We start from the raw sequence: 26,328 nt of genomic DNA on the forward strand, positions 1-26,328 counted from the left end.
TAGCTTTACTGCGGTTAGTACCGACCTTCCTGAAACATCGACAAGAACATATAGTTGCCTGGTGTCGATCTGCAGCCGCTTACGGGGATTTGAAATTCAGTGCAACACGAACACGGAAAAGATAGAAAGGTACTACTGCGTTAGAGCTGACTTGCCAGTAATTAAAGCTGTGGCGTAATTGAATACTGACAGACCAAAGCGGAGTGGCGAGGAAATGAAGAAAAGCAGGCCGCGTCGAGCCTCGTCGTGGCATCAAAAGAATCACGCGCCCTCGGCGGGAGCAGGTACTCGCCTTGAAATGGAGCGGGAATGTGTGTCAGCCAGCCAGGTAGCAGGCGCTCCTGCCAAAGGCAGCGCCCGTTTGATCCGCGCGCGTCCACTCGCCCCCCCCCCCCCCCCCAAGCTCGGCGGTCGACCCCCCACCCCAGCAGCTCCGCGGCCTACCGCAGCGGCCAGGAACGCATCCTCGCCACTTATCTCGCAGGACCCCGAACTCGACGCGTCTCGACCATGTAGTGGCCACAGCGCTACAGTGTTTGTGTGTTTTTGTGAACTTCACAGACTGGCGATCACGTCGTCTCCCTTTTCCATTCCGCCGTCCGAGAATCAGTTCACGGAGGAGGTGTCTCGTAGTTACTTGAACTGTGCGTCAGAACAGCTAGCGGCCGCTGGACGTTGTGGTTTCCTGGCGAGTGTAAGTTCCCGCGTACAGTGCGCTGTTTGTGTTGTGTTTGTGTGTGTGTGGTTCACTGCTAGGTATACTTGGGGCAGCGCTGCTAGTGCGTGGGCGGCGGCCCGCCCTACCTCACTAGTGTTTTCTTTGGAGCGGCCGCTATCGCTGATCGTAAAGCGACAAAGTGCCCCACCAGAGGAAGCGGCCAATTAGGACAGCTGTTCGCTCCAATTTATGTGCCTCCTACGCACGCGTGCCGCGCAGAAAGCTGCTCTGTCGCTCCCGCTTTGTCACGCGAGCTCTTCAAGTTGCAAATTACATTAATAGCCACTACTGTCGACGGCCAATTACTGGTTTGGGTCGTCTGTAACGTTAATCATTTATGACAAGAACAGCTGAACATGACCATGTTTCTCTCTCCCCTCTTACTGTTAGTTCGCAGATGCTACTAATTCATCTTGAAATGTAAAAGACACAAACACATGTTCCACTTTGTCCTAGTATGTAATTATTTTGTTAACAGTTTTCTATTACTTGTGCTTACCATTTATGTACATTAGGTCACATACTAACGCACGATATGCTGCATTTGTTCAGAAACCAAAAATAATTAACTATCTGAATGTAAATGTGTGTCTTTATGTTTATCTGCCTGGGATATTTATGTGACGTGAACGTGAAATAATAACAAAAGTACACGTTTATGTTTAGCTGCCATAATATTTATGTAGGTGGACGTGAAATAAACGGTTATAGAAGACGTGAATCATGGACTACAGCGTTCACAAGAAATGGTTCAAACTCAGTTTCAGTCCAAGAGTAAACGGTTATCGATCGAGTGTGGCATGATGTGAAAACATGATTCACTGCAAATTACTGCGGTGATGCGTTCTGATCCAGTATATTTCCAATCGTCAATTATAAAAATACGTCATAATAAAGCAAAGAACTAGTCTGTTTCACCAAAAATGTGGTACTGTAACAATATGACACAGAAATTCTTTCTTAAACATTGAGCTCTAGTAATTCCCAGCTAATATTCTTGTTAGTTACACTGTTTCATTTGCTGCTAAACATTCATCAGAAACCCCTCATTACTCTTCATAACTAAAAAAATTAAGATATCCGTTTAATATTTTCGGTCACGGAAAAGGGTGAAATCGAACGTGAAGACAGTGTCTATACCACATGTAACATACTCGTAAGCATCTTTCTGAAAGTATCTTATTCAATAATTTTTCGCTGAACTGAGTACAAGTAGTTATCCATTCTAGATGCTCGTATTCTCCGAGAAAAATGGCGAGTTCACGGTTTTGCGAGTTTCCGTTTTCATCGCAACTTCAGGTTACACTAAGGTTTATGCCACAACTCCTTTGATACTACAGAGTTCCTTTAGAGTAGAGTGGTCCAATCTTTTAGCTAATCTGGGCCACATTGCATGAAGAGTATTTTAGAGGCCATATATAATATTCTGAACACCAACAATAATCGATGAGCAAAAGTAAAGGGGGACGGGGAGGGGGGCTTGGGGGCGAGTCTACCAGTGAGAGAATATGGCGGGAGTCAGATGTAAAATATTCAGTTTATCATAACTTTGGAGAAATGGAATTTTATGGACTTTTTTTTTTTACTTCTTTTACCGATAATGTGATAGATGTTCACTTGTCGGACGTTTACATTTGGTTTGAGCCGCGGGTTGGACACCCCTGCTTTTGAGCTTGTCGCGTTGGTCATGCCAGCATTTAATCACAGCTGCTGTGCTTCACACCAAACTGAGTGAATTACGAATAGTGTTTGCTGTTGTTTTCATCGCCGTCATTGGTATGTGATGTGATGCTTCTTGAATTACGAAATTTCGCCAAAATGTCTCGTTGTTTTGCACACTAACTTTACGTCTTACTATGCCCAAGACATGAAAATTCTCTTATTATGAATACCATCGCATAAACGATTACCCGTTCTCTTGGTTTTACAACTGGAGCTCTCCCAGAAAGTATCTTTCCATGGACTGGTTACATCGGGTACTAGATCGTCGAAGAGAAGTTTTTGGTTGTTCCACAAATCCATATACCTATGCAAGATTTTATGGAGGGTTCTCTGATACCACAGTCAATGTATAGTCGGTTGAAAGAAAACGAATGGGATTGTTGTATCTTTACACTTGTAAACCCCCGTAGGAGGTTCGAGTCCTCCCTCGGGCATGGGTGTGCGTGTCGTCCTTAGCGCAAGTTAGTTTAAGTTATATTAAGAGGTGTGTAAGCTTAGGGACCGATGACCTCAGCAGTTTGGTCCCATAAGACCTTACCACAAACTTACAAACTACGCTTGTAAGCTTCGTTGACAAATTATGTCATATACTTGTACATCCTTCGTAAAAGACATCATGATCTCGGCAACAATAATAATGTAACGGCACTTTGTTTCCCACACTATGGATTTGGCCTTTAACTTCAAGCACACTTTGCAAACCACGGTAAAGTGCATCATTAGGATCCTTCGCATCGTTTCCCGTCGGGCTTTGTCCTACGAAGTCTCTTTCGGATAGCGTAACGAATTACTATATGGTTCCATAGTTGCCAGTATGCATATCTTTGTTTTAGAATATGTACTACAGATGTACAGTCGTGGACAAAACGAGCGAGACCCCTCGCCTTTTCGTTATGCTGATCCGCACAGGTTTGAAGTCTGCTACACAGCATAACAGGCACGGCGACGAAGTGCTACCAACATACTATGCACAGGCTTGGAATTGAAAAACTATCCGAACTTTGAATTCCAGCTTATCGAGATAACATAACTGTTTTAGTAAGACAAAGTACCCCACATCGTTACGAATTAGCAAAATATTACGCGCCTTCGGCCACGAAACGGTCTGTGTCATCGTTCAGACCAGTCACACTAGATTACCGTTGCTGACATACCATGAAAGTGTACAAGTTTAGCAGTGCTTGAAGTTTCATAACGAAATTCTGTTAATGGTGAAAAGGGTTTCAGCGGGCGCGGTGGCCGAGCGGTTCTAGGCGCTTCAGTCACGAACAGCGCGGCTTCTTCAGTCACAGGTTGGAATCCTACCTCGGGCGTGGATATGTGTGAGGCCCTTAGCTTAGGTAGGTTTAAGTATTTCTAGGTCTAGGGGACTGATGACCTAAGCAGTTTGGTCGCGTAGTTCTTAGAGCCATTTTTTGACCTTTCGCGTTAATTTTCTTTACATAAACGACCGTATCTTTAGATTGCGTTGACATAGAAGCTCATTTTTTTACACCACCAAGAGACCGTATATCGCAGGAAGTGCGACACATTTCCGCTTATTATGTCTACCCGTACTCGAGGTAAACGGGTTTCAAGGGTTGGGTAGACAGATAGACGATCAAGAAAGTGAGACTAGTAGGGTTCCATTTTTACCGATTTAGGTGACGAAATCCTAACAACGAATGAATAACTAACCCTACTCTTTATTCGAAATGTTATAGTTGCAGTTGATACATCAGCATGTTAATCGTACTACGCTTTCGATCCAAGTCACGTTTACAGGAATGCAAATAAAACCCATTTGCCTATACCCGTGGTAATTCAGACCTCAGTATTAATGCAACCGCGTTTTAGAAGTGAGAACATTCCCATTGCTAGCTAGCTTAAGAAACCCTTCGGCTAATGAAGGTTTTCTGGCTGTGGTGAGTCTAATGGAGAATTCGAAACATTGTAAAATATGTTTGTCAGCTATGTCGCCGTTTATTTCCTGAGGTGGTGCAGAATTATCCTACTAAATTTACTCTATAATAACAGTATTTTGTTATTTCGATAAACATCCCGAATGATCGTCACATAAGCGGTGACGTAAAGGTAGAAAAATCATTTTTTTGAGTCCAGAAAGCTCTATGAAACAGAAACTTCAGATCATTTTGCCATTTTCATTGCGAAATTGCCGGCTTATTCATGTCTGGGGTAATAATAGAGGGCTGTTTGCCTGGGTTGTCTGCTAGTGTAGTGAAAGGTGTTAGCTACTGCAAGGGAGGTCTGGTTTGTTTTCGGTTCTAATCTTGATAGAGGGCGCTAGACTATCAGTAAAGCCATATTAAGAAATTCTCGCGCCCCCAATGCGTTTTATTGCTACCTTTATTCTGAACCAGCGTCTCGTGTGGATGTCAGTAGTATGAAACTCTTGTAGAATTTCATACTTGTTACTGCCTACTTTTTCCGCCCCTGTCAATAACTGAATTGACTAAAGTGTGACAACGACTGATTTTTAACAGAATTTCGTTATGAATCTTCACGCTTTGCTAAATTTGCACACTTTCATGGTAGTTCAACAACGGTAATTCAGTGTGACTGGTCCGAACGATGACACAGACCGTTTCGTGGCCGAATGCGCGTAATATTTTGCTAATTCGTAACGATTTGGGGTACTTTGTCTTACTAAAACAGTTGTCTTATCTCGATAAGCTGAAATTCATTTTTATTAGTACACTGCATACTAATTAGAGATTTGTCTTTCATTTATATCTTATATTTCCGTTTTAACACACTAATCAGCGTTAATATAGTCTTACATATGATTAAAAACTGTCTGACAAAGTTCGGTTAGTTTTTAAATTTCACGCCTGTGCATAGAATGTTGGTAGCACTTCGTCGCCTTGCCTGTTATGCTGTGTAGCAGACTTCAAAGCTGTGTGGATCAGCAAAACGCAAAGGCGAGGGGTCTCGCTCGTTTTGTCCACGACTGTACGTAGCACAATCGCCAGCAGTCTGTCTTGAGCGGTGATCCTTTATAATTGTTATCATCTCCGAAATACTCCTTCACTTTCAAGATCGACCGGCTTAAAACCTGACAGCACGTCTTCGGATTCATTCGATCTTCATCTTTAACGCTCATGATCGAGGATCACAAAAATTGAGCACTACTACCGAACGTGCTGGCGTAGCTTAGCCATGGTCTCGTAGAAAGACAGGATACAGTTTAGCAGTCTGTCAATATCCACATCACAACACACGAGATTCGGGAAGAGGGATTCAGCGCCATCATCTTGCTATCCAGACTTGTGGTTCTTGCGGTATACTGAAATTATATCAAGCTAAAAGCGGTTCCTTCGAAAAACTTACGGTGCATTACTTCTTCAGTGCAGCTAGTGAGCAGACAAGAATTCCGTAATTAATAAAAGATAGAGGAAGGATCCAATATTCCCGCTACCTGAATTCCACGATTTGCTCTTCAGTTTAAACAACACCTACATCTATTTGAGCAGATGGTTATTCTGCACTTCAGAGAAATACCTATGGAAGTTTTCATTCTCGTTTTAGCTGTTTCAGTGAATTGTGAGCAATTTAAGAAGAGCTCAGACAGACTCTTAGATTCAGTTAAATTCAGTTCTGGTTCCATATAAAAAACTGACAAGAAAGTCAACTGAAGACAAGTGTTCACTCAGAACAAGATGGTAGAACGACATAATGGTGGAATAAACATATCGCACTCAATGTCAGTAGTTTAGAAATATCTTTTCAACAAATGTACTTAGCCGGCCGGAGTGGCCGTGCGGTTCTAGGCGCTACAGTCTGGAATCAAGCGACCGCTACGGTCGCAGGTTCGAATCCTGTCTCGGGCATGGATGTATGTGATGTCCTTAGGTTAGTTAGGTTTAATTAGTTCTACGTTCTAGGCGACTGATGACCTCAGAAGTTAAGTCGCATAGTGCTCAGAGCCATTTGAACCATTTTTGAACAAATGTAGTTAGTAAAAGTTGTTTATAACATACTTTCTTTTCTTTCAGCACTTTTTCGTCATACTTTTGTTAGTTAGAGTCTTGAGATAATAATTTATCTGTTTTAAAATTTTGTAATAAAATGTAATACAACTCTTTAGCTCAAAATCGTTATACTCCAGCAACATGGCTTACTGACCTGTTGCGGTGAGTGGCCAACAGGAAAGCACAAGCCTGTTGATACTTGTGCAGTTCGGGTACTGGCAGTAACGGAAGTTGTGGGTAAGTTAGCGACTTCGGACGTTGAGCACGTAAGAGTTGCGGGATTCATGTGAAATGGGGCTAGTGCTCGGTCTCTAATGACAATGCAGTCCACTTTATAACTCAGGTTACAGAGCAGCGGACCGTTGACATCGAGGTCGTTTTATAGGTGAAATTTGGGAAAAGGGGCGACAAGCCATGGGATTTTTCTGAGGTAATGCTAAATCATTTTCCGGTCAATACCTTTTGAAAAGCTACGGCTCATTCCTTCCTCTAATGACAACGCAGTCGACCCAATCAGACATGAGATGAGCTAATAGAACTGAAGCTGTGATCGTGTGTCGAGAGTCGTGCCTGGCTAGCTCAACTGGCAACTACATTCCCAACGAAAGGCACACTCCTGGTTTCGACACAGCTTTAATCTACTCCGAAGTTTCGTACCTCAGATTTATTTCACCAAGTCTGAATTGCCCATTTTGTCAGCATGCCATAAGTCGTTTCTACTTTATATCGCTTCACAGCATTACACTTAGGCATTCAATCGATGTTGCGAAGTCAACGGCATAGCATTCCGAAGCAGTCATGTATTTTTCCTCTAACTCATGCCAAATATTTTCCACTAGCGAGCCGCCCCGGCTTCGCACGGGTAGGTCTACTATCAAGACTCGACCAGTTTCGAGGCATTTTTATTTATAAACAAAACTAAATCAAAATTAATAAGTAGGCACCCAAACTACAATCCAAAGTCAATAAACGCGTTTTTCCTATGCCAGAAGTCAGATATAAAGAATACGTATCGAAAAAAGCAAAGAAATTTCGTTTTTAATACACAAAGCGAAGTCAATAAATCCGTAGATCCTTGCCAAGTCAATTCAGCGTTAGTTTGTATTCGTCAAGGTAAGAATACGGCACTTATTTCTGTCACTAACGTAAACTTTCAAAAATACTTCTGCCACCGAGGTAAAAAAGAAACGTTACACTGCCCCCTATAGGTGCTTTGTTGTACTACGAAACTAGTGCCATGTGTTGGTTTTTTCGTGTACTACTCCGTGATGATCGTATCACTGAGGTAAACATCTGACCTACTAAGCTGAGAAGACTCGTGAAACTTTAAATTAGATAGCTTTTTCTTCTTGATCCGATTTTAGTGACATACAGCCTATAAGAACATGTTGACCCAAGATGAGCTCAAGATACCCATAAAAATCCCATGAAAATTTGACTAGTTGTTTTGAACATTAGCGCGTTTAGACAAAGGTTAATAAATAGTCTTAATTTTATTTATTTTTTTACACTATGCATCACCTGAAGTTTTTGGCAAATATTTTCACTGCACCGACACAATAGTTTTACAGTTTTATTATCTGTATGGATTTACTCGTAAGCTGTCGTTTGTTACCCGAAGTTGTTTTTTTTTGCGTTGTTCTAAATTTGAGTACAGTTGATAAAAAACATTCTAAAGACAAGATCGCACCAATGTCCCTTTATTTAAAATAACCGGTTAAGACAAACTTTGCTGTCATCTTCACCTTAAAAAATATTTTCGTTATGAAACGCGTTTATTTTAAGTTGGACCTCACACAAATTTCGACCTCACGTATAAACAAGTTTCACAACAAGATATTTTTAAGATCTGAAAATGACAGGAAAGTGTGTTCTGTCTTCTCAAAACGAGAAAATTCAGTCGTACATTTGAGTAGAAGCTGTGCGAGACCCCTCCTCCCCCCCCCCCCTTTCCCCGCACCCCCCCACCACCATCACACGCCTTTCGCGTATTGGACCGTACTACTCACACCAAATAAGCGACACGGTTCGTGTAGTAACGGCTGTTTTTCAGTCGGAAAACACCAGCCAAGTCTACGACACTCTTGTCACGTGAGAAATCGGGAAACTCACGTGCCCGTATTATTTGGTTCGCAGTAACAGAAGGGCACAGACCGAGACCGTGCTCCGGCGGGGAAAGTTCCGCCGCGCTGCCCCGCACCGGGGTGCCACTGAATCAGTGGCCTGGCAGCAGCTGCGGCCCGGGCTATTTGCGTCCACTTGACTAAGAGTGGCTGCGGCTCGACCTGCCCGCCGCACAGTAGCGGTCGTCTGCCTCGCAAACCGGAATTCCATTTCGCGACTTTCATTCGCACCTGTTTCCAGCTCAGTCATCAAATATTTCTCATATTTCAGAACAGCCAAGAGGTCCTCATACATAATTATTTACTTACTGCCGGCTTCAATCTTTGTATAACCTACCGATATCATCAAATTAGTTACCATCTGAAGATGATCAGAAGAGAGAAATTCATAGCTATTAATTGTTTACCAGCAGTCCCTGGTGGCTTTGAAACACATAGTCACGCGTATCGTATACTGAGGTGACACTAGTCACTGTATAGTGATATGCATACATACAGTAAGAAGAAAAGGAAAGACGGAAAACTAGGTTTAACGTCCCGTCAACATTGAGGTAGTTAGAGACAGAGAACAAGCTCAGATTTTGTCAAGGATGGGGAAGAAAATCGGCCGTGTCCTTTCAAAGGAAACGTCCCGCCTGGAGCGATTCGGAAAAATCTGGATGGCCGGACGCGGGTTTAAACTGTCGTCCTCCAAAATACGGGTCCAGTGTCCTAGCCACTGCGCCACCTCGCTCGGTCATATGTACTTATGGTGGTAGTATCGCGTACGGAAGGTATAAAAGAGCAGTGCATTGGCGGAAATGATACATGCGGAAAGGTCTCCAAAGTGGTTATGGCCGCACGAAGGGAATTAACAGACTTTGAACGCGGAATGGTAACGGACGCATGAGATATTACATTTCGTAAATCGTTAGGGAATGCAGTATTCCGAGATCCACAGCGTCAAGAGCGCCTCAAGAATAACACATTTCACGCATTACCTCTCACCACTGAGAAGGCAACGGCCGACGGTCTTCACTTAACTATCGAGAGCAGCTGCGTTTGCGCATAGGTGATAGTGCTAGCAGACAAGCTATACTGCGTGAAATAACCGCAGAAATCAATGTGGGACGTACGACGAAAGTGTCCGTTAGGACAGTGCGGCGGAATTTGTCGTTAATGAGCTATGGCAGCAGACGACCGACGCTGTGGTAACAGCACGACATAGTCTGCAGCGCTTCTTACGGGCTAGTGACCATATCGGTTGGACGCTAGACGATTGGAAAACCGCGACCTGGTCAGATGAGTGCCGATTTCATTTGGTAAGAGTTTATGGTAGGGTTCGAGTGTGGGTCAGACTCCACGGATCCATGGGCCCCAAGTCGTCAACAACGCGCTGTTCAAGCCGTGGTGGCTCCACAATGGTGTGAGCTGCGTTTACATGGATCATTGACTGGAAGTATGTTCGGCTACTGCGAGGCCATTTGCAGCCATTAATGCACTTCATGTTACCAAACAGCGATGGAATTCTCATGGATGACAACGCACCATGTCACCAGGTCACAATTGTTCCGACTGGTTTGAACAACATTCTGGGCAATACGAGCGGATGATCGTCCAATACGAATCCCATCGAACATTTATGGGACATAATTGAGAGGTCATTTCGAGCACAGAATTCTGCATCGGAATCACTTTCGCAGTGATGAACGGCTATGTAGACAGCACGGCTCAGTATTTCCTCAGGGGGCTTCCAACGACTTGTTGAGTCTGTGCCACGTCGAGTTACTGCCCTATGTCGGGCAAAAGAATGCCCAACGTCTTATTAGGAGGTATCTTATGACCCCTGTCATCTCATTGTATGTACTAGTCAAATGCGCGTTGAATACTGAGCATGCATACACAGCTGAAAAAGACGGAATGAGGTAATTAATATGGCAAGGAGCAGTGGTCTGTGCAGGTGCAAACTACGGTGGTGGAAGACTTAAGCCGAACTGGTTTTGTTAAGGAGGTACACTAATGATCGCCATTTGACTGTACCCGAGAGGTACAGTGTTCTCGGGTAGGCGACACAGTAGGCGGTCGTCACCAGGCCGGGGAAGTAGCGTTCCAACCGTGAGCTCATGGAATGACTGCGTGTATCACGTTCTGCATGGCTACATGCACAAACATTACAACTGTCACGAAGTTCATTGTTGCGATGTCTGCTAGATTATTTGAAGTTCCACCCATATAAATTGCAGATGGTCCAGGAGTTGAGAGGCAAGACAGACATACCTGCAATAACAACGATCAACCATCGTCTCTCTAACAATTGCTGATCTCCGATTAAGCGCCCGCATCTCGTGGTCGTGCTTCCCACGCCCGGGTTCCCGGGTTCGATTCCGGGCGGGGTCAGGGATTTTCTCTGCCTCGTGATGGCTGGGTGTTGTGTGCTGTCCTTAGGTTAGTTAGATTTAAGTAGTTCTAAGTTCTAGGGGACTGATGACCATAGATGTTAAGTCCCATAGTGCTCAGAGCCATTTGCACCATTTTTGAACCGATGAAGCAAACTTATTCGTGACTGGATATGTCAATACGCATAACTTCCGGTACTGCTCTCAGAAAAATTTACAACGTTTGCATTAAGTACCCCAGGCGACTTCAAAAGTTGTGGCATAGTGTAAAGTTTGAACATGGTAGATTATCCGTCTCGCACTATGACGCAGGACGTGTCGCAACAGCGAATGTCAGCCGCTACTGCGAAATGCTGCAGAATTTTTTTACTCTGGAATTGCAGGGAAGAGCGTTGCTAATAACATATGGTTTCGACAAACTGGTCCAACGATTCACACCGAGTGCCAAAGTAAGGTTATACTCTAACAAACATCTGTGTTATGCCTCGCTTCAGTGATGTGACCGCCGCATTTCCAAAATTTAACAGCTTTGTACTCCTTCACCTCTGGTTGCAAATGATCTTCACCAGTCATTTGCAGACAGTTGATGAACTTAATACTCTCATTCGCTGTCAAATAAGCACCATTCCGCACGTTATATTGTGGCGTGTTTGGAAGCCTTTCGCTGACGTATTCAGCTGCTTATCAAGGCAAATGTAGGACTTCTGTAACGAGTTACACACTTCAAAAAACGTTTAGCAACACCTCGTTTTCCCAGAACTCGTGACGACAGACGTTGACTGTGGATACTGTATCACAGACACCGTCCCTTTGACTGTTCAGAGACGATACTAAAATCGCTCAAAGATGTAAGCAACCATGTACGAGTAGCGCCTATTAGATGGAGGAAGTCCGACAGGCGATCACTTCCAGTCATTCCACCAGGAAGGAGATACACGGCTCGTGTTGTCTGTAGTTCAACCATGCCTAGACGGTTAAAACCGCGGTTCGATCGCGTCCGCAATATTACTGTGTGCCCGGAAGGGCTCTCAACAAGGTAGGTGTCCAGGCGTCTCGGAGTGAACCAAAGCGATGTTGTTCGGATATGGAGGAGTTACAGAGAGACAGGAACTGTCGAAACATGCCTCGGCCGCCCAAGGGCTACTGCAGTGGATGACCTCTACCAAATGGTTCAAATGGCTCTAAGCACTATGGGGCTTAATATCTGAAGTCATCAGTCCCTTAGACTTAGAACTACTTAAACCTAAGTAACATAAGGACATCATAAACATCCATGCCCGACGCAGAATTCGAACCTGCGACCGTTACAGCAGCACGGTTCCGTACTGAAGCGCCTAGAACCGCTCGATCGCAGCGGCCGGCTTGACCGCTACCAACGGATTATGGCAAGGAGAAACCCTGACAGCAACTCCACCATGTTGAATAATGCTTATCGTGCAGCCGCATGACATCGTGTTACGACTCAAACTGTGCGCAATAGGCTGCATCATCGCTAATTCACTCCCGACGGCCATGGCGTGGTCCATCTTTGCAAACCACGACACCATCCAACGCGGCACAGATGGGCCCAACAACATACCGAATGGAACGCTCAGGAGTGGCATCACGTTCTCTTCACCGATGAATGTCGCATGTTCTTTCAACAAGACAATCGTCGGAGACGTGTTTGGACGCAACCCGGTCAGGCTGAACGCCTTAGACACACTGTCCAGCGAGCGCAGCAAATGGACGATCCCTGCTGTTTTGGGGTGGCATTATGTGGGACCGACGTACGCCGCTGGTGGTCATGGAAGTCGGGGTAACGGCTGTACGAAACGTGATGACCATCCTCCGACCGATAGTGCAACCACATCGGCATGGACGATAATTCGCAGCCGCGTGGGATTAGCCGAGCGGTCTCAGTCGCTGCAGTAATGGACTGTGCGGCTGGTCCCGGCGGAGGTTCGAGTCCTCCCTCGGGCATGGGTGTGTGTGTTTGTCCTTAGGATAATTTAGGTTAAGTCGTGTGTAAGCTTAGGGACTGATGACCTTAGCAGTTAAGTCCCACAAGATTTCACACACATTTGAACATTTTTTGATAATTCGCGCCCCCATCCTGCACATCTTGTGAATGACTTCCTTCAGGATAACGACTTCGCTCGACTAGAGTGAGCACCATGTTCTCCAGACATTAACCCTATCGACATGCCTGGTATAGATTGGAAAGGGCTGTTTATGGATGATGTAGTGACCCAGCAACCACTCTGAGGGATCTACGTCGAATCGCCGTTGAGGAGTGGGACAATCTGGACCAACAGTGCCTTGATGAACTTGTACGTCACGACGAATACAGGCATGCATCCATGCAAGAGGAAGTGCTACTGGGTATCAGAGGTACTGGTGTGGGCAGAAATCTGGGTCACCACTTCTGAAGATCTCGCTGTATGGTGGTACAACGTGCAATGCGTGGTTTTCATGAGCAGTAAAAAGGACGGAAATGATGTTTATATTGATCTCTATTCCAATTTTCAATATAGGCTCCGAAATTCCTGGAAACGAGGTCATGCAAAACTTTTTTAGATGTATTTTCAAGGTGTTATGAGGTCTACCGACATTTGTTACATACTCCAGTAATTGTCAATTTATGTACTTTATTTCGTAACTATATTAAATTACTACTTCCATTAACCGTGTCACTGTTATCACTTGATGTTGGATGATAGTCTACATGCCAGACCACATGGCCCTCTTTTCAAATCCTTTTTAGTTCTGGTTCAACACTGAAACACAAAAGGCAACTCATTTGGCTTCAGAAAACGCGCTTCATATTGCAGTAACAATTCACCTTCTTCTGTCTTGTACTTTAATTGTTTGAAGATACAGATGTTTCATCTGCTGTTCCAGATAGTTCCAGATATCAACTTGGGATTAAAACCGTCAGATTCAGTGAACCGGTGGAGATACAATGGGGTCCCTGAGTGTTCGTAAAACCAAGAACATACGAGGGCGCACTGAAAAATAATGTCTCCGAATTTTTAACGTGAAAATTCTTAAAGCTTTTTTTTAAAAAAAAAGGTATTAACGTTCTACAACTTCGTTCCTGGCATCTACATATTTGCAGCCGTCTGTCGCTAAAGGACTCCGAATTGTTGTGTGTAACATGGCGGTGTGCAATGTAACTATTTCGGTGTGTGCGGAACAGCGTGCTGTAATGTGTTTCGAATTTCGAGAGATAGCCATACATGGAGTACCCTCTCCCAGCAAGACAATGCTGGGCCACACACAAGCGCTATGGCATCTGCAACAATCCGATACCTTGAATTCACTGTCATCGGTCATCCTCCATACTCTCCGGATTTGGCCCCAACCGATTTTCATCTGTTTCCAAAGAACACCTTCCAAGATTTTATTCCGATAGCGATGATGCGGAGCAAACAGAGGAGAGGTTGTGGTTCCGTCGACAAAGGCAAGCATTCTACAGCGACAGTATCAACAAATTGGTCTATCTCTGGGAGAAATGTGTTCTTCGCCAGGGTGTCTATGTTGAGAAATAAATAGCTAGACATAAATCATAAACAAGCAGAATGCTAACGTCATTCTTTTTATTTAAAAAGCCTTATGAGTTTCCATATAAAAAATTCAGGGACACTATTTTTCAACGCTCCCTCCTATGTTTTCAGACATGTGAACTCAACTGTTGTCACCTTGGAACACGGAAGTGTTCAGAGCGTAGTCATCATGAATGTGTAGACGTGCGCAGTTCGGGTCTGCGCCATAGATTTTTCGTGAAAACGTTGGGATAAAATCATAACAAGTATTTCGAGTTAATATGTGATTTATTTTTGGGATAAAATCATAACAAGTATTTCGAGTTAATATGTGATTTATTTATCATTCTCTTTAATAGAGTGGTCACACACAGTTGTGTAAAGTTTACAGAATAGATAAATCACAAGTGTACCTCATGTAGTAAGGTTAAGTCTAACAGGTGATTGTGGGACTTTAATGGTATACGTAGTATCATCATCGATGAGTCAGCAAGATGAGCAGTGACATCCTTCAACAAACGGACAACCGTCTGAAGCAGACGGCAGACGTACATGACATGCGCTTCGGTGAGCTCCATATAATTCTGTGCGGTATATGCCACGTAATCATTTTGCGCCGTTTTTTTTAATTTCCTTTTCAAGGCTGCTTTGCTCTCGCATTCGCTAGGCACCAGACTTTTTAGGCTTTTATCATTCCTTTCGTAGCGAGCTTCCCTCTGACTTGTGTTTTTCTCTAAAACTCCCAGCAGAGTTACGATTCGTATGAGACTATATGTTTCATTATTTTGTTATTTTCAATTTAATGCCGATTTTCACTTATATTCGTACGAATATTTTTATTGTTTCACTTTGGGTCCTAGTATTGCTGCGCCAGATCTTCAAAATGACACCCAAATCGATGTCCTAGCTAAACGCGTTACCATGGAGTACCAGTTTATAGTTTTACATAAAGCATTTGAAATGTGGTGCTGCACAAGAATGCTGAGGATTTCATGGGTAGATCACGTAACTAATGAAGAGGTACTGAATAGAAATGAAGAGAAAGAAATTTGTGGCACAACTTGGCTTAAAGAAGGGAACGTTTGATGAGGACACATTCTGAGACATCAGATGTTCGTCAGTTTAGTAGTGGAGCGGGATGTGGGGAAGGGGAGGTACAAATTGTAAAGGGATACCAAGAAATGAACACAATAATCATGTTCAAATGGATGTTAGTTGCAGTATTCATTCGGAGATGAAGAGCTTTGCACAGTGTGGAGCAGTATCGAGAGCTGCAGAACATCGCTCTCCAGACTGGCAACAATAGTTCGTCACAATCCAGTACATGTGCATGCAATCGTACGACGAAGTCACAGCCAAAGCAAATACTGCGCGAGAAACATTTGCCGACATGATCTATCAGTTGCGGGCTCAACCTTCGTATACGCATGTTTAGGCTCGTAGTCATTAACGATCCACATCTGACGGTATATTGTCACACAAGGAAGTTCGAACGTCAACAAAATGGACTTTTTCAGTCAAAACATTTGCATAAAATCTACTTATTGACTTAAGTATTCACAAAGTCGTTTTAGGGCATACGGTTACTCCCACTAACTTTCCAAGTCCAGATCAACACAGGATCAGGCCAGGGAAAGAAAGACGAATAAGACATGCATTTTACAAGTAATATGAAATCATTTACATATATTTGTATAGGTTATCTGCGACAATAATAATTCTTGCTTTTCCACAATTCTTGTATGTAGAGCTTACAGAGAGAATTTAATAAAGGTTTACATCGAAAAGAATGTATTTTACCAACCGGTTTGATATTTATTTTGTGACAACTGAGTACGCCTCAGATTCTGGCTCAAAATTCCAGTGCCAATATTATTTCCACCTGAGATCTGGGTATCACCCAGATGATACGCGGGAATAGTACAACTCACGACATGGAGTCGATGGAACACAGTGGTTTACCTTTCTACGACAGATATTTAAGAAATGGAGGAAAACAAAATACACTCACATTTTTAACTCTTGCTCTAATACAGATCTTATTCCCTAACCACGTGGAGTGGCCGCGCGGTTTGAGGCGCCATGTCACCGACTGCGCGGACCCTCCCGCCGGGGGTTCGAGTCTTCCCTCGGGCATGGATGTGTGTGTTGTACTTAGCGTAAGTTTAAGTAACGTGTAAGTCTAGGGACTGATGACCTAAGAAATTTGGTCCCTTAGGAATTCACACACATTTGAACATTTTTTCTTCTTGCGTAGTTGTTTGTTGTGACCATCACCATCAGCCCTTCACAAAATTTCATCTACTTTGTAAGTTGTGATACAATACGTAAAAACGTAAATGTGCATAGAATTTTTCCTTTGGAAGGACAACCGGTAGAAGCGGTGCAGGTATCTCATAACCTAGTTTTCCAACGAAAACCTGTAAGGAAAAAATCAAGAAGCAACATTTCGAGAGCTAGGTGGTTCATCATGTGGGTCGCTTCAGCCAATACACGTATTCCCGAATACCGTAGCGAAATGGTTCAAAAATGGCTCTGAGCACTATGGGACTTAACTTCTGAGGTCATCAGTCCTCTACAACTTAGAACTACTTAAACCTAGCTAACATAAGGACATCACACACATCCATGCCCGAGGCAGGATTCGAACCTGCGACCGTAGCGGTCGTACGGTTCCAGACTGTAGCGCCTAGAACCGCTGGGCCATCCCGGCTGCCGGCGAAATGGTCTTTCAGGACAATTGTAAAATATGCGGCCCGTCATCATACTGAGATTTTACTTCTGGTTTACATGAACTGCAGAAGTGCTGAAGCTAAATTTCTTTCATCGCCTCTACTAAAATATGATTGTTGCCTGTAATGGCAGCTTGTAAATTTCACCCGTCTAGTTCTCGCTAAAATCTATGGAAATTAGTAATACAAACTGTGGTACCCCCCTATGTAGGACACACCCTCTCTCATTTTCAGCTTCATTTACTTCACCGTTCTGAAAATGAAATGAGCAACATTTTGTATACCCGTAACGTAGCACAGATAGTCACCTGGTTGGTGATACATATTTTTTAGTCATGTTTACTAATTTAGATACTCGCGTCGCCTTCCTTCTATGCCATAGAGCAATTGTTAAATAAAAATAGTTAATCACTCTTAAAAAAAGAAATTGCAAATGGCCGGCTTGTAGCCAAATAGTTTTTTTAGCCGGACAGTATGTCTGACTATTATAGGTACAATCGAAACAAAAGGAGCGAGTAGAGGATAATGAAACAACCAAGTCGCCCTAATAAAGATAGGCTCGAAGATCTTTGGTTTTCCCGGTACGACAAATTACAACAGAGTACATGAACACCTCATAACTGAGTTCCCAAGGCTCGAAAGCGTAGATAATCACTTGAGGACAAACACGTAGCCTCATATACATCGTTCATGTGCAGGCAGACTCCGGAATATGTCGTCATCGATGACCTTAAACGTTCAGAAAATCCAGAGTGTTCCGCATGGATGAATGACCATCCACATTGCGTTCCTGGAATTCATCAACTGCATCGACAGGTGAAACTATATGATTTGAGAGACGTTTTCAAGTCTCGAACATCTGTGATGTATATATGCAGACTTAAGAGACGAATAAAAATCTGCCCAAGACGTATTCAAGTCTAGGCCTCCTGCTCACTAGGCAGATGCGCTAACCACAACGCCATCTTGGCACAGTGACTTTGCACAACTGCACGCACTATCCCAGCACGCCACCCTCCTCAGTCCAAATTCCCATTCACGCCTCAGCCTACTTGGTATTGCCCCTAAACTCGGGAGCTTTTCAGAGGCTCTCCAGCAGTACTGTAATAGCACCTTAGCATCGAAGGAAACAAGGGAGTCGTGTTACAGTACTCCGTGCAGTTGTGTAAACCAATTGTGCGAAGGTGGAGTAGTGGTAAGTGCTTATGCCTAGTGAGCAGGAGTCCCGGGTTCGAGTAATGGTTTTAGAACAAATTGTCATTCGACGCTTCAGTCTACATATACACATCCATCAACAGGGACAGAACAAAAGGAAGTTTTTCAACATCCCTGCATAAAAAATCTTCAACGGGTTCAAGTCTGTCGATTTGCTGCTATGCCGTATATTGGTGAACAACGACCGATACACTTGTCGAAAATATGTGCTACTATTTGCCACGTATTGCCGCTCACATCAAAGTGCGTCGATGCAGCATCATGCATGTACCATGTACGCAGCTTGTTACCTTAAGGAACATCATCTAGATAGTCTATTGCCCTAGACATTAACAGTGATGTATCATTGGCAAGACTGCACTTGTGCATACGTTGTATCGGTTTGCGGACCTATATTTATTAGGATTATTCTCTCATTTTCTGTCGTCTGTACCCATAAGAGTTCAAATGGTTCAAATGGCTCTGAGCACTATGGGACTCAACATCTTAGGTCATAAGTCCCCTAGAACTTAGAGCTACTTAAACCTAACTAACCTAAGGACATCACACACACCCAAGCCCGAGGCAGGATTCGAACCTGCGACCGTAGCCGTCCCGCGGTTCCGGACTGCAGCGCCAGAACCGCTAGACCACCGCGGCCGGCGTACCCATAAGAGTGAAACACCCTGTGTACATAAAGGGATGGAGATCAGGATTTAACAACCCCCTCGACATGGAGGTTTTAGAAATGGGGAAGGAAATCGGCCGTGACCTTTCAAAGGAACCATCCCGGTATTTTCCTGGAGCGATTTAGCGAATTCACAAGAAACCCAAATCAGGCTGACCGGACGCGAATTTGAACCGTCCTCCTTCCGAATGGGAGTTCAGTGTACTAACCACTGCGCCACTTTGCTCGGTACCCTGTATATGTGTTGTATGAGAGACGTCTGATTTTTTTCTGGAAGCAGATTGGTTTTATTCAAGATTCCAATACAACTTATTATTGCCCACTCCGTCGGTTACAAATAATATTTTTTCAGTATAATCTCCGTTCAGTTCGATGGCCTTACGCCACCCTACTGGGAGGACCCCTACGCCTGTACGGTACCACTCTACTGTTCGACGTCGGAGCCAACGTCTTGGTGCATCAATAACCTCCCCGTCATCCACGTACTGGTTCAAATGGTTCAAATGGCTCTGAGCACTATGCGACTTAACTTCTGAGGTCATCAGTCGCCTAGAACTTTAAGAACTAATTAAACCTAACTAACCTAAGGACATCACACATATCCATGCCCGAGGCAGGAGTCGAACCTGCGACCGTAGCAGTCACGCGGTTCCACATTGAAGCACCTAGAACCGCACGTCCACGTACTGCTTCCCACGGAGTTCATCCTTCACTGTACGAAACAGTTGGGAGTCGGACGCTGCGAGATCCGGACTTTAAGAGCAGATGAAGAAGAACAGTCCAACTTTCGTGAGCTCCTCTTCGGTGCGCAGACTTCTGTGAGACACTGTTGTTATAAAGGAGAAGTTCATTTGCTTCATTTCGAATGAGAATGTCAGCACAATTCTACATAGAAGAATTCACAACTGTGTGCGGCCGGCCGACAAATGGGAGATCTAATAGATATGAGCGAACTTTTGCCATGATAACAAAAGCCTCGCCCAACAACTCTTCGTGCTTTTGTTTACGGCCAGGTCTCCGTAGACATTCTGCACGCGCCTATGAATATCTGCCATGCCCTGGCTTTCCACCATAAGAAACTGCTTGGAACGCACCTCTGTTGACAAACACCATTTTGAAGGTTATGTATAGCACCGCCACCTATCGGAACTTCCTGGAACTATAGGGACTGCAACGAGAATATTGCACTAGGCCCAACAATAAATTCCGCATTTTTTCAAACTAAATTGGCCGAGAAAAAATGTGTAGCGTTACTTACTGAACGCCCCTAGTATGTTTCTTCTGTTTACCCGCTCCATATCATGAGGCTTATTGTGAATATGATCTACGGAAGAAGTAACAGACAAAACTATTTCGCATATTTAATGAGAGTTTCATGGAAATAGGAAATTCCAATGTCTGGCGTAGTGTCTACAATTATAGTTTAAAAATATTATTATTACCGATTATTAGAAATAAATTACAAGGTTTTAAGGAAAACAAACTACAAATCAGTTTAACTGAGTTGAAATTATAAAAAGGACTGATAAACTAAAGACGTAATCCGATTTATTTACCAAAAATTATCTATTCTTAAAAAACTGACTAGGATGTAGGATGTCCTTCGATAGTAAATGTTCTGACTTTTAATGTCCCATAATGAAGCCGAACGCTGTATCATTCTACGAACATTTCACTATTGATATTGATTAACGACAATAGTTGAAATCTATTAATGAGAGAAGGAATATTTGTAAAGAATTTTTACACAGATGGGTTCCGTTATATTCCTACGACTGTACACGGTGGAACGTGATGAGATAGAATATATCTGCTTTCCAAAAATTCAAATACAGAAATTATTGGTGTAGAGGCAGACAACTGGGCCTCTCTGGTGTTTGTAAATCTCATCAATGTGCAAACCTAAGACGCGGTCACAGACGGAAAGAAGAGCAGAAAAATATATAACTCATTAAGCGCGTAGACACTGATGTACCACATCATTACGACCGCTGCTCACCACAAGACTAAATACCGCGTGGTGGCATTGTGGTAACGCGACACGGTAACGAAAATACACCATGTGATCAAAAGTAACCGGACACCTGGCTGAAAATGACTTACAAGTTCATGGCGCTATCCATCGGTAATGCCGGTATTCAATGTGGTGTTGACCAACCCTTAGGCTTAATGACAGCTTTCACTCTCGCAGGTATACGTTCAATTAAGTGCTGACAGGTTTCTTGGGGAATGACAGCCCATTATTCACAAGGTGCTGCACTGAGGGGAGGTGCCGATGTCGGTCGGTGAGGCCTGGCACGAAGTCAGCGTACCAAAACATCTCACAGGTGTTCTGTAGGATTCAGGTCACGATTCTGCGCAGACCAGTCCATTTCAGGGATGTTGTTGTCGTGTAACCACTCCGCCGCAGGCCGTGCGTTATGAACAGGTGCTCGATCGTGCTGAAAGACGCAGTCGCCATCCCTGAATTGCTCTTCAACAGTGGTAAGGAGAAATGCGTTTAAAACATCAAAAAAATGTCTCTGAGCACTATAGGACTTAACATCTGAGGTCATCAGTCCCCTAGAACTTAGAACTACTTTAACTTAACTATACTAAGGACATCACACACATCCATGCCCGATTCAGGATTCGAACCTGCGACCATAGCAGTCCCGCGGTTCCGGACTGAAGCGCCTAGAACCGCTCGGCCACCACGGCCGGCTGTTTAAAACATCAATGTAGGCCTGTGCTGTGGTAGTGCCACGTAAAACAAGGGGTGCAAGCCCCGTCCATGAAAAACACGACCTCACCATAACACCACCGCTTCCGAATTTTACTGTTGGCACTAAACACGCTGGCAGATGACGTTCACTGGGCATTCGCCATACCCACACCCTGCCATCGCATCGCCACATTGTGTACCGTGATTCGTCACTCCACACAACGTTTCTCCACTATTCAATCGTCTAATGTTTACGCTCCTTACATCAAGCGAAGCGTCGTTTTGTATTTACAGTGCCACGCAAAACAACAAGGGGTGCAAGCCCCGTCCATGAAAAACACGACCTCACCATAACACCACCGCTTCCGAATTTTACTGTTGGCACTACACACGCTGGCAGATGACGTTCACTGGGCATTCGCCATACCCACACCCTGCCATCGCATCGCCACATTGTGTACCGTGATTCGTCACTCCACACAACGTTTCTCCACTATTCAATCGTCTAATGTTTACGCTCCTTACATCAAACGAAGCGTCGTTTTGTATTTACAGGCGTGATATGTGGCTTATGAGCAGCCGCTCGGCCATGAAATCCAAGTTTTCTCACCTCCCGCTTAACTGTCATAGTACTTGCAGTGGATCCTGATGCAGTTTGGAATTCCTGTGTTCAAAAATGGTTCAAATGGCTCCAAGCACTATGGGACTTAACATCTGAGGTCATCACTCCCCTAAACTCAGAACTACTTAAACCTAACTAACCTAAGGACATCACACACATCCATGCCCAAGGCAGGATTCGAACCTGCGACCGTAGCAGCCGCGTGGTTCCGGACTGAAGTGCCTAGAACCGCTCGGCCACAACGGCCGGCAATTCATGTGTGATGGTCTGGATAGATGTCTGCCTATTACTCATTATGAACCTCTTCGACTGTCGACGGTCTCTGTCAGTCTATTGACGAGGTCGGTCTGTACGCTTTTGGCTGTACGTGTGCCTTCAAGTTTCCACTTCACTGTCACATAGGAAACAGTGTACCTAGGGATGTTTAGGAGTGTGGAAATATCGCGTACAGACGTATGACACGAGTGACACTCGATCACCTGACCACTTTCGAAGTCCTTCAGTTCCGCGAAGCCCTCCATTCTGCTCTCTCACGATGTCTAATGACTACTGAGGTCGCTGATATGCAGTACCTGGCAGTAGGTGGCAGCACAATGCACCTAATACGAGAAACATATAGTTTGGGGGTGTCCGGATACCTTTGATCACATAGTGTATATAACGGAGCAGAGACAAATGGAGAGGGTCGCAAATGGAAAATTCTACTGGCATAAGCGACTTTGACAAAGATTATATCATTATGCCCCAGCACGTGGGAACCAGTAAAGCGGAAAGAGCAAAGGTGGTAGGCTGTTCCAGTGCTGCTGTCGTAAGCATCCACAAAAGTTTCTTTAATTCTGTTCTGTTTAAATGGAATGGGACTTGAAGAAAATAGATAATAACAACCTTAATTTCTGCTAGCCGTTTCAGTGCCTGTATGGCACTACCGCCAGGCCCTTATTCAAGCAGATAAGCTATTGTAGACCACTACAGCCAACTGGTTTCCATACACTTCCTCTTTGTGGACGTGGAAAATTCACACATCTGACGGCAGTTAGTGATGTGAAGGGTCCACTCCTAACGAGAAGAAGTCTACATAAATCAGCTGCTATCTAATTTCTTCAAGTTTACAGAAAGTGGCTGAAGGACGGTGAAACGTCGATTAGGAGTCAACGTGTTGGACGCCCACGTCTCGCCATAAAAACCTGGAGATGGAGGTTTGACCACTCTGTAAGCCAGGACAGTCAGCCATCTGGGGTAGATCCGACGACAGAGTACAATGCTGGTGCAAGCATATGTGTTTCGCGTTCCCTGTGTGTTCACCGTTCAGCGGACGTTGTTAAAAAGGGGCTTTGTGGTACATGACTCCTATGTTCCTCCCTTGTTGACCCTAGGAGAGCTTCAGTTACGGTTGCAGCGTCAGTTACGATTGCAGTGGGCATCTCATCATCGAGACTGTACCTTGGTTCAGTGCAAAAGTGCCGCCTGGTCAGATGAATCACATTTCTTGTTACACCAGGCTGATGATCGTGTCCGTATATTCAGTCATCCGGGCGAACGTATACTCAGTACAAACACTGCACCACGGACATACCCCGGTGGCGACAGTATCGTGTTACGGGTGGCTCTCATGCGACCTGTAGTAGCAACCGAACGCACCGTGACAGCTCTAAACTACATGAATATTAATACGAATCACCTACACTGTTTCACCAGACGGCGATGGCATATTCCAACATGACAACCGTCTGTGTCACAAGGCCAACAAAGTGTTACATTTGTTTGAGGAACATGATCATCAACTCACGTTAATGTCTTGGCTATTTCGCCTGAGCTGAATACGTTGAAAGACATCCAGCACGCCAATGGGCGCCACCTCCGCGTCCACAGACCACCGGCTCGTAATTGTGAGAATTGTGTGACCTGTGCGTCGGCATCTTGTGTCGCATACCTCCGGAAAACTACAAAGGACTTTTCGAATGCATGCCACGCAGAATCTCTGCTGTAGTGGATTTCAAAGATGGACCAACACAAATTAAGCACGTGGTTATGATATATCTCATCAGTGTATGTATTTCCAAACTACAGGTCATAATGTACAGCGGAATCCGAATGTGAAAGCTTAAGTAACAAGGAATGAATTAAGTGCTAACGTGCGATATGTGCTATCATGCTGCGGCGAGTTCACCTTGCTTTCCAGCTTAGTGTTTTGTTCCGCACTAAAGTAATCACACTCGTCCTCTATAACACAAAGGCTGGAAATATGAATCGAAATAAAGATCGTTTTCCACTAGTTTCGGTGAAAAAAAAAGAAGTCTACCATAGTAGAAAAAGTGCTCTTCCTTTTTCCTTTAGTGAGTCTCACAGGGTTTTTCATTAAATACGATCGCGAATTAAAAAGTATTACAGTCACACAGGGACATGCAAGATGTAATTTATGTTACAGACAATCACTGACTCAATTTTACAAAGCCAGCAGTTCTGTATCCAATTACCGCTAGAATCCTGTTAATCGATCGTGCGAGCTCGAAACCAAATCCCTGATTAAAGTACAATTAAAAAATGAACGTAAGCCGAAACTTCACAGGTGTTAAATGGGGGATTTTCTCTTGTTTACAACGGCGGCACCCGCTTACGAGCACACTGTCATTTTCCCCGGCTTTTGTTTGTGCACATGTACAGTAATTTGAGAGCGCTAAGATATATTGTCACAATCTGTTTTTATATCAAACTGTTCAATTAATTCCACTAACAACTTTTTTTCCGAAAATTGCGATATAACAGATGGTTGTCATACTGTACATAGTAAGCCAAAAAGTTCTCGAAATTCATTGGCGCTGCTTTATTCGCATAAACCACGAATGTTTTTAGATATTAGTTTATAACCCAGCATTGTGGCCCACTTTACGCTTGTTCGTGGAGATACCGAATTACTTAGGTAAGTTCTTCACTTATCTCAGAGCAGTCTGTGAAATGTACATCATATGTCCTGTGACCTTTATTTCCCTTGCATATAAGCGACATCAACATAGTCACTACCGCGGCAACTTGTACTAACAGCTGTAAACAACAAATATGCTTTAGATCAGTCAGCTGTGAGTGGCCACAGTGTGTCAGCGTTGGTGTGTCACAAACCGCAACAGGGCAGAATGTAAATCAAGCGTTCACCAATCTGTCCAGAATGTTTTGAAGAAAAAATCGTGTGCTAAGTTTCTCTCGCATACCTTTACTCCTGAACGAGAACGACGATGAATGGACGCCTGCAGCGACGTGATTGAAATTATAAACCCAGATAACGCTTTTCTGGAAAATAATCATCATAGATGACGAGACTTGCTGTTATCAATACAAAGCTACCACATAACGACAGACTGTGGAAAATAATACGAAGGTGATGATGATTTGATTGCAAGGCGCTCAACTGCGCGTTATCAGCGCCTGTACAAATTCGCTACCTTTTCTCAGCCCAATCTCGATAGTTTCACGAACGACGATGAAATGGAGAGAACAACGCAAATACCCAGTCATCTCGAGGCAGGTGATAATCCCTGACCCGGCAGGGAATCAAACCCGGGACCCCATGCTTAGGAAGCGAGAACGCTACCATGAAACCACGAGCTCTCAGCAGCATCCCAAAGAACGTCTTTTACTACAGTTTCACTTTAATATATGTATGTTCTGTGCATTTTACTCAAGTGGGGGAAACCGATGCATAGCAACTGAAGCATTAATACCATCATTCATACCACAATCTTGACTTCTCTTTGTTTGTACTTCGTATATCAGTGGCATATGGACACAGTGGCGGCTAAAACATCTTGTTAATGATTTAATACGATTATAGTATTACACAGATATTTTTCTTCAGAAGAGTGTGTTTTACTGTATGTCCAGATCTGCCAGATGATGACAAATTGTGAAAATTAATTGCAACTTAATAAATATTTACCATTTTTTTTGGTGGAATACAAAA

At 43.9% G+C, this 26,328-nt stretch overlaps 1 protein-coding gene across 3 annotated transcripts in view; it reads left to right on the forward strand.

Moving 5' to 3' along the window:
- The first annotated feature begins 454 nt into the window (after positions 1–454).
- LOC126175239 (uncharacterized) overlaps positions 455–26,328 on the forward strand; it is a 292,084-nt gene continuing 266,210 nt past the window's right edge. For 2 of the 3 annotated variants that reach the window (XM_049921875.1, XM_049921877.1), the window contains exon 1: positions 455–694. The gene's annotated coding sequence lies outside the window, so the exon portion shown is untranslated. The remainder of the gene's footprint in view (positions 695–26,328) is intronic. The other variant, XM_049921878.1, reaches the window with a different exon arrangement.

This window comes from Schistocerca cancellata, chromosome 3 (assembly GCF_023864275.1).
Source record: "Schistocerca cancellata isolate TAMUIC-IGC-003103 chromosome 3, iqSchCanc2.1, whole genome shotgun sequence".
Classification (NCBI taxonomy): domain Eukaryota; kingdom Metazoa; phylum Arthropoda; class Insecta; order Orthoptera; family Acrididae; genus Schistocerca; species Schistocerca cancellata.